The following is a 7,915-nucleotide window of genomic DNA, read 5'->3' as shown; positions in this document are numbered from 1 at the left end:
GCTCCATATTCTTCTTACACTGGAGGCCCCAGAGCTGACCACAGTACTCTGGATGGGGTCTCACAAGGGCAGAGTAGAGGGGGAGAAACACCTCCCTCAACCTGCCTGCCACACTTCTTTTGATGCAGCCCAGGATATGCGCCCAATGTCCTTGCTGGATGTTGGATCCTGTGGCCTCTGAAAGGTGGCAGCAAAATGCTTCCAACTACAGAGACCCCCATGCTGTTTGTAGGTTCTCTAGAGGTCCCCTTCTGGTAGGCAGGTCCATGTCTGTCCATTGTTACAGCCATTTATGATGTTTGATGAGACAGATCAGAGCTTCAGGTGGTACAGCTGCAGGAAGCAATAAACTAATTCAACATTCTCCTGCCCTGTATTAACCAGATAAGAGGTGCTCACACGAGCTGTACTGTGCGCCTTTTAAATTTGCAGTGGAGGAAGTGTGAGAGTGGGGAAAGGAGAGATGCTTGATCTACCCTACACCTTCCTTGCCCTTATCTCCTTGTGTAAATGCTAGATGAAGTTACTGCGCCAGTAATCCCTGCTGAGTGAACAGAAAAAAGAATGAACACTGTTTCCAAAACATTTGCAGCAGGATTGCATAATACTCCTGATATTTCCAGAGAACTCACAGGCTTCACCTGCCCAACTGTTTGTACAGCTGTAGCTCTTCTTGGAGATATGGCCATGACCACCTAGATTTTCTTTGACTTAACAGGTGACACCTGCCATTAAGCAACATTGCTCCTATGTTTGGCTTACGCATGTATGACTTTACTTATTAATATACACACCATGTGTAGGGTGGGACAGTTATCCCTACGAAGACATAAATTTTCTGGGTCAGTGTATCATGTGAGCATTAAGCAGCTGGTGAGCTAGGTCTCCCATCCCTCAGACCACTGTTTGTCTAATCATCTCTTGGTATTTTCTATATCTGATTAATCTGCCCTCTCTCCATTTTAAATTTATATTACATTAGCTGTTCAGTGTGGGAACTGATTCTTGTTTGCACCTGACATAACTTAGAAGGACTGTGGTGCACAAAACCTACATGTTACCTTCATAATAACTAAGCTTGCTTTTCACAGCATGTTTCTTGGTTTCAGCTAGGATAATTTTCTTCCTAGTAGCTGGTATGTTTTGGATTTCATATGAGAATAAAGTTGATAATGCACTGGTGTTTTGGTTGTTGCTAAGCAGTGCTTACCCTGAGTCAAGGCCTTCTCAGTGTCCCATGATCTGCCAGTGAGGAAGCACACCAAAAGCTGGGAGGGAGTGTCGCCAGAACAGCTGACCTGAACTGGTCAAAGGGATATTCCACACCATATTCCTGCTCAGTGTATAAAATGGGAGGAGCTGGTTAGGAGGGGTTGATCACTGCTCGGGGATGGGCTGGACATGGTGGTCAGCTATTGTATTGTGCATCACTTGTCTTTCTTGTGTTTTATTCCTCTCTCTCTTTTATCTACAATTCCTATTGTTATTATTATTATTATCATCATAATCATCATCATAATTATTATTAACAACTTTATTTGACTTTTTAAACTGTTCTTAACCCATGTATTTTACCTTTTTCTGATTCTCCTCCCCACCCCACCGGAGGCAGGAGGAGCAGGTAGCAGTAAGCAAGTGGCTGTGTGGTACTTAGTTGCTGGCTGAGGTTGAATCTCGACAACATACATACACCTGTATAACTGGGTACCTCTTGCATATTTTGCATAAACACTGTCATTAAGGTCAGTGATGTATACCCAAGTCTGTTGACCAGTAAAATAAAATTCTTTACCTTATTTTACAGTGATTTAACTCCAGTGACATTAATGGAAGTGCACTGCTGGAGAGAACAACCAGAATTGGGCTGAGGAAGTAGTACGATGAATTGTCCTTCCAGACAGTTTGGGGTTCTTTATGAACAGTGAGTCCTGTATCTGCACAGAGTTTATGTTACATTTAGGCTCTTGTCAAGGAATCCAATCTGTGCGGGAAGTCTTTCATGGGTGCACAGAATTCCATTAACAATAGCAGGGGCCCATCCAGGCAGCAGGACTCACATGTGTCCAGCTAAAGTCTGATGGCATATATATGTGTGTGTATATATATATTTATAAATAAACCCCAGGCATTGGTCACAAAAATGTTTTGTTTCCAGGTTGAAAGGAAGTGCCTTTCACACATTGTACTGTGGCACTTCAAGATAACTCTGAGTGTCTTATCAAGCTGATGACACTAAGATAGTGGAGGGTCAGATGGAAATTATGTGTCTGGAGTTTTGTTATTGCTACTGAATCACATACTTGGTTCTTTCTAAAAGCACTCGGGATCTTTTTGGTACCTTGTACTATTAGAGCTGTAATGGCCATTAGCATGGTGCTCACTTTTCACACCCAACTACGAAATAGGTGGAAGGTTCCTTTTTTTTGGCCTTTTTAAGTATCGATGTGTCTGGAAATTCAAGTGAGGCAGAGATTGCCCTTCTATTCCCCACTCCAATGCAAAGAGCTGCTCTGTGACACGGCATCAGTGGCTGTACTTCTTAATTTCTTTCAGGTAAGAAATCTGTTTTCAGAACCTGCTTTTGAGAGACCAATCAAATGGAAGAAAAACCTTTATCCACATCATATTCCTGTGTGCTAATTAACTGATAGGCAAATGAGGTGGAGACTGTCCTCTATGCTCTCCTTTAATCAGTTGGTGGTAGAGATCTGAGATTCATCCTCATCATGGTAACAACTGAAAAAATGTAGTGGAAAGAGGAGCATATTTTCTGTGCCAACTTGCAGATGTGGCAAAGGCTCAATTCACTTGCAAAGCCTCTGCCACTCCATTGGCACTTCAGTGAAGCTGGGCTATCACAGTAAGTGTGATTATTTGCAGCCTGCATGTACCTCTGTAGTCCTCCAGCAGGGCTGACAAGGTCTTTTCCTTGTGACACCTCTTATTCTGCAGCTCTAACAATAGCCTCCTTGCATAGCTTTAGCTGGCACCTTGCTCGTGACTGTTAGGCAGGGCACTGCCTGAAATTAGATACAACAGGCTGCTTTCAGAGTGAATGCTGAGCCTGCAATTACAAATCCAAGCCTAACAAAACCACAGCTGCAGCATGGTTAGAATGGTTTCTCAGAGGTGTGCTGCAGCAGAGTGTGGCTGGGCTTGATGACTGGTGTGTGGGATACGTAAACTCATACCTCTAGCTTTTCATTTGTGGTCTCAGGCTGTGATCAGACATGTTATTCCAGATAGAATTGAGCCAGGGTAGGAGGTTATTGTCTCTGTCTGCTTGTCATGATTATCCTCACTGCTCTGAGTACTCCCATCCCAATTCCTCCTGAAATAACTCCCTTCCTAACCTGAACTTTCCACCAAATGGTGGGGGCTTAAACTTAATAACGTAAGCAACATTTATTTATTTATCTATTGATTGAATGACTGATTTTCTGAACTGTGTATTTTTGGAAGAGGAAGGTTAATATACCAGTGGATTGGTGGTATGAATTACATCAATTTACTGTCACAAAGTGAAGTCACCCACTTTTACCACTAACATGAGCAGATAGTCCTGTTGTTTCTCTTCTACTAGGCTCAGGTGCTGGTCGCATCCATGCATGAACTTTTTGCTAAGTGAATGAGCCAAATCAGCTCTTCAAAAGGGTTAGGTGAGCACCAGAACTGGTGGAGGAAAGGACTGGACTGTGCAGTTGGGGCAGAGAGAAAGAGAAAGGAACACAACCATTTGCTGAGAGCACACACCTGCAGATGTGAGCAGATGAGACAACCCAGGGAGTTGTAGGGAGCAACTCTTGTACATTTGCACTGCTAGATCTGGAGGGTTGGCAACTTCAGGGCATGGTAAGAGACTGGTGATTAGTTGATGACCCTCCCTACTAATGCTGATGGATGCCCAGCACCTTACTGAAGTGTTCAGTGAGATAGAGATCACTAAATGCAGCCTTTCGAGAAACTAGTCAGGAGTTTGTGGCTTCTCCAGGCTGCAGCTAGAAACACCATCTCCATTTGGAAGTGTGTGAAGGACATGTTTGATAAAAGCTCTTGAGCATATTTCTTGGGAGGGATGCTTCAACAGCATCTGTTTCCTTGAGGTCTGATGGGATCCTGGTTGGATAAGGAAGTAGAGTTACTGCTGAGTCCTCTCCCCAAGCCTGGTCAGAGTGGCTTGGTGGGCAGCTGATCCACTGAATTGCAAATACAAACTGCCCTGCAAAGGTGATTAGCATGAAAAGGAGGAATAGTAACCATGGGATTTAACTGCAATATTTGAGTTGGTTTGCTTGCCTATGCCCTGCATCTTCAAACTCCCCATGCTCCTGTAGGAGAATGGAAAGCTTGTCTGTGACCTGTGCAACACACCTCTTAAGGCAGATGTGCATCTGTGTGCTATTGAGTTCTAGCTCAAAAGTATGGGTAAATGAGAGGACTAGGCTCTCGTTTCCCTCAATTTTCAACTCAGGCATGTCTTTGTAACCCAGTGTGCTCCTATTTATACAGATAAATGCCAGCTCAGCAGTGATGAACAGTACTGTTTCCCACTCTCCCTGGTGCTTATGCTGGGCCATTGTGTTACAAGTGATTAGACCATTAACTCACCAACTCCAAACAGGACTAAGAAGGAATTAAACGCTGTGGGAAAAATGTGTTCAGTGGTATTTTGAATTGCTCTGTTCCTCAAGGCAAGATCCATAAGCCTCTTGGTTGTAGCCAGAGACCTGTTCAAATAAACCCTGACCCTGGGCACTTCATTGATGAATGTGTTGTGCAATTTCACCCACTCTTTCCACCAGACTTTTCAGGCATTTCCTGTTGTGTAGTCTAATGCTTCATAGGAGTTGAGACCTACAGTTGCTATAAAATTTGAGGAGTAATGGAGCTCATCCCTAGTTGAAATGAACACCTCAGATTATATGTTGGAGCTTCCTGTTTTATTAGAGGCTGTTCCCTCCCCCTGTGTTGTCATTGAAGAAGTTACACCACAGATTTGCAACTTCCCCAAATAATGAGGACTTTCTGGTGGAGAGACCTGGGCCGGAGGAGTGAGAAGCCTGAGAAACTCAACATCCCAAATACGCCATCTCCCACACATCCAGGGTGTGTGCAAGCCTGGAGGATCTCTGCAGAGGGAGGTGGTGATAAGGCAGTCCTGTTTCTCAGCCCAGCTGGCGTGGAGCTGTATGTCTCTGCAAGATTCCTTCAGCACAGGGTTTCACTGATCCCTGCCTGAGATCAGTGCCTATGAGCCATCGTAGTGGGGAACACTCTTATCCCTTCCAACCCCATTGCAGGACAGGCTGCCAGTGCAGCTGTAACCCCAGACTCAACAGTCCAGAGAGGGATATGGCCCAAGCTCATGGCTTGGCTCTGTACCTACTGTGCTCTTTGGGGAGAAGAGGGCAGCAAGAGTCCAGCAGCAGAGCAATCCCCATCCAAGATTTTCTGCTTCTTCCATTTTCCAGCTTTTCTCTCCCTCAAAGACCACTGATGAGCCAGATTCCCTAAAAAGGTCCTGACACCCTTCTCCCAGCTGCTCTGGCCTCCCCTCATGCCCTGCTCTTGTGTGGGGGCTCACGGTTCTGTGAGGAACCTGTGCATGTAACCTGTGGTAGACACCACTGAGCACGCCAGGGCAGGATCACAGAATCATGAAATCATCCATGTTGGAAAAGACCTCCAAGACCATTGAGTCCAAGTGCTAAGTTAGCACTTCCAAGGAGAGCCCGCTCCCCACCTCTGCCAGCTGCATGTAGCCCTGTCAGTATTTATTTTGTTCCACTCTTGTAATTAAAATGTGTTTAAAAGGATGTGCAAGCTCCTTGCTTTTTGCGGAAGGACTTGTCTTTTTTTTCATGGGTTCATGCTGTGGGCTGTGTGTAGGAAAGCAGAGGGGAGTCTGCTGTGATCTCATGCTTGGCCTTCACCAGCTTCTCTCAAGAGACACTCAAAATCTTGGCTAACTGATGATTTACAAAGACTTGAAGATCTCTGAAGTGTTCTACAGAACAGGGAGTATGGAGAGGTGATGCAGTGGCTCTCAGCTTCTCATCTCAATTTTGTAGCTGAACCTAGATTTGATCTCAGGCTCAGTGTGCCCATCTGGGAATCCGGACTAGGGGTGCTGAGCAGGTGGGTTCCACCAGCTCAGCTTGTTCCCACTTCCACAGCTTAGCTTGTAGAAGATACAAGGAGAGACCTTCATCAAGTGAAAGGGCAGACTGTCCTCTTCTCTGCAGGTTCAGATGCTCAGTGAGTCACTGACAGCAGAGATGGGAAGGTGACCTCCAACAGGGTCAGTCTTCATCTGGCAACAGGCCTCTGCGAAGCCACTGTGTCTTCATGGCATATTACTTTACTGTTTCTTCATAGTGACATGGGCATGGCTTGATGTGATGCTTGCAAATTAATTTCAGTCCCCAACTTAACAACACCAGGGAAGCGTTAGATAATGAAGGCCTCATAGCTTCCATGCCTCCTCTGAGTGGGTGAAAAAGAGACTCTTGTGTTTCCTCACACTGTGATCAGTGCCATTTAGAGGGTTTTAATGAGTTACACAGGAAGAAATAGGAGTGATACAAGGAAAAAACCCAAACTCCACCCTCTTGTGAAAGCAGAACCATAACAACCCCCTGTATCTAGATAGTCAGGACTGGAAAAGAAAATGGCCTCACCCATAATTTATGGCTCACTATATAACCACAGAAGCTTTGCCACTTGCAAATACGACCCTTAGTGGGTTATTAACCTGAGTCTCAAGAGGCTCACGTTAGCACATCCATCCTGTTAATTAATTAGCTGAAATATGCATGCTTTCCTCTGATGCTAGCTTGCAAAGGGTAACATGAATTTTGATTATACTTAATCCCATATGAAATACAACAGACGCTCACACTATGTAAATACTGACAGGCAGCTTAGAAACCTCTGTGATCCAACAGGATCTGATCACAAGCACAGTGTCTGGCAATCTGAAAAAATATTTCAACACAGAGCTGCCGTAGTATTAAAAATAAAGTGGTGTTTGTTTCATCGTAGGCTTGTTTTTGGCAGGGATGGAAGCAGTTTTAATACTAATGCAGTCAGGCAGTCTTTTTACCAAGGCATTATCAATACACTTTTCAAACTTTCTTTGTGGGAGAGATATAAGTTTATTTGCACCCAGAAGCCTGCCATCTACAAAGCTGCTATAAAGATTTGGCATTGAATAGCTGACTTCGAATGTCCTGCTACACACCTTTCCCAAACATTTGATATGCAGCAGGTGAATGCTGAAGGCTTATCAGTCCAACACAGTGTTATTTCCTGTCATAACTTTGCACAACAAAGGATGTTTCTGTCCTCACTGAGCTTTGGTGTTGCGCTATATACTGAGGTTCCTTCCGAGAAACCACTTTAATCCTTGGGAAGCTGAAATCACAGAGAAGGGGACAGGGATATTGCTCCTGCTAACTGCAATTTTATCACCACCCAGCCATATCAAAGCACGCGGCACGGGAGGCAGCACAGGAGATGGAGGGATGCTCGCCCAGGGTTCTGCTTCAGCAGAATAAGAAGAGAGCCAGGACCATGTTTCCAGTGTTACATTTTCGTATTCTAGTGCTATAAAACAGGAAACAAAAAGAAAGACCAGGATTTATATTTAAACCTATTTGGTTAGAACTGCTTTTATGATATTTTAGGGGGAGATTTTTGAGGAGGATGAAGGGACAATACATTGACCACTATGCCACCAGAAAAATTTTCTGCCTTAGAAAGCTGCTGAGGGTTCATAGCACAGGTACCTAGGCTCTGCAATTCCCTGTGTGTTTGGTATAGGCGTGGTAGGAAGGAACTAATTTATCCCTCTGAAGGGGACTTGAGATGTGCTGCTTTTGCATGAATGGCCAATGCAGAAAGAGATTTGGGC

This window comes from Neopelma chrysocephalum, unplaced genomic scaffold (assembly GCF_003984885.1).
Source record: "Neopelma chrysocephalum unplaced genomic scaffold, ASM398488v2 Primary Assembly neopelma1_66, whole genome shotgun sequence".
Taxonomy (NCBI): domain Eukaryota; kingdom Metazoa; phylum Chordata; class Aves; order Passeriformes; family Pipridae; genus Neopelma; species Neopelma chrysocephalum.
This window is presented reverse-complemented; position numbering follows the sequence as displayed.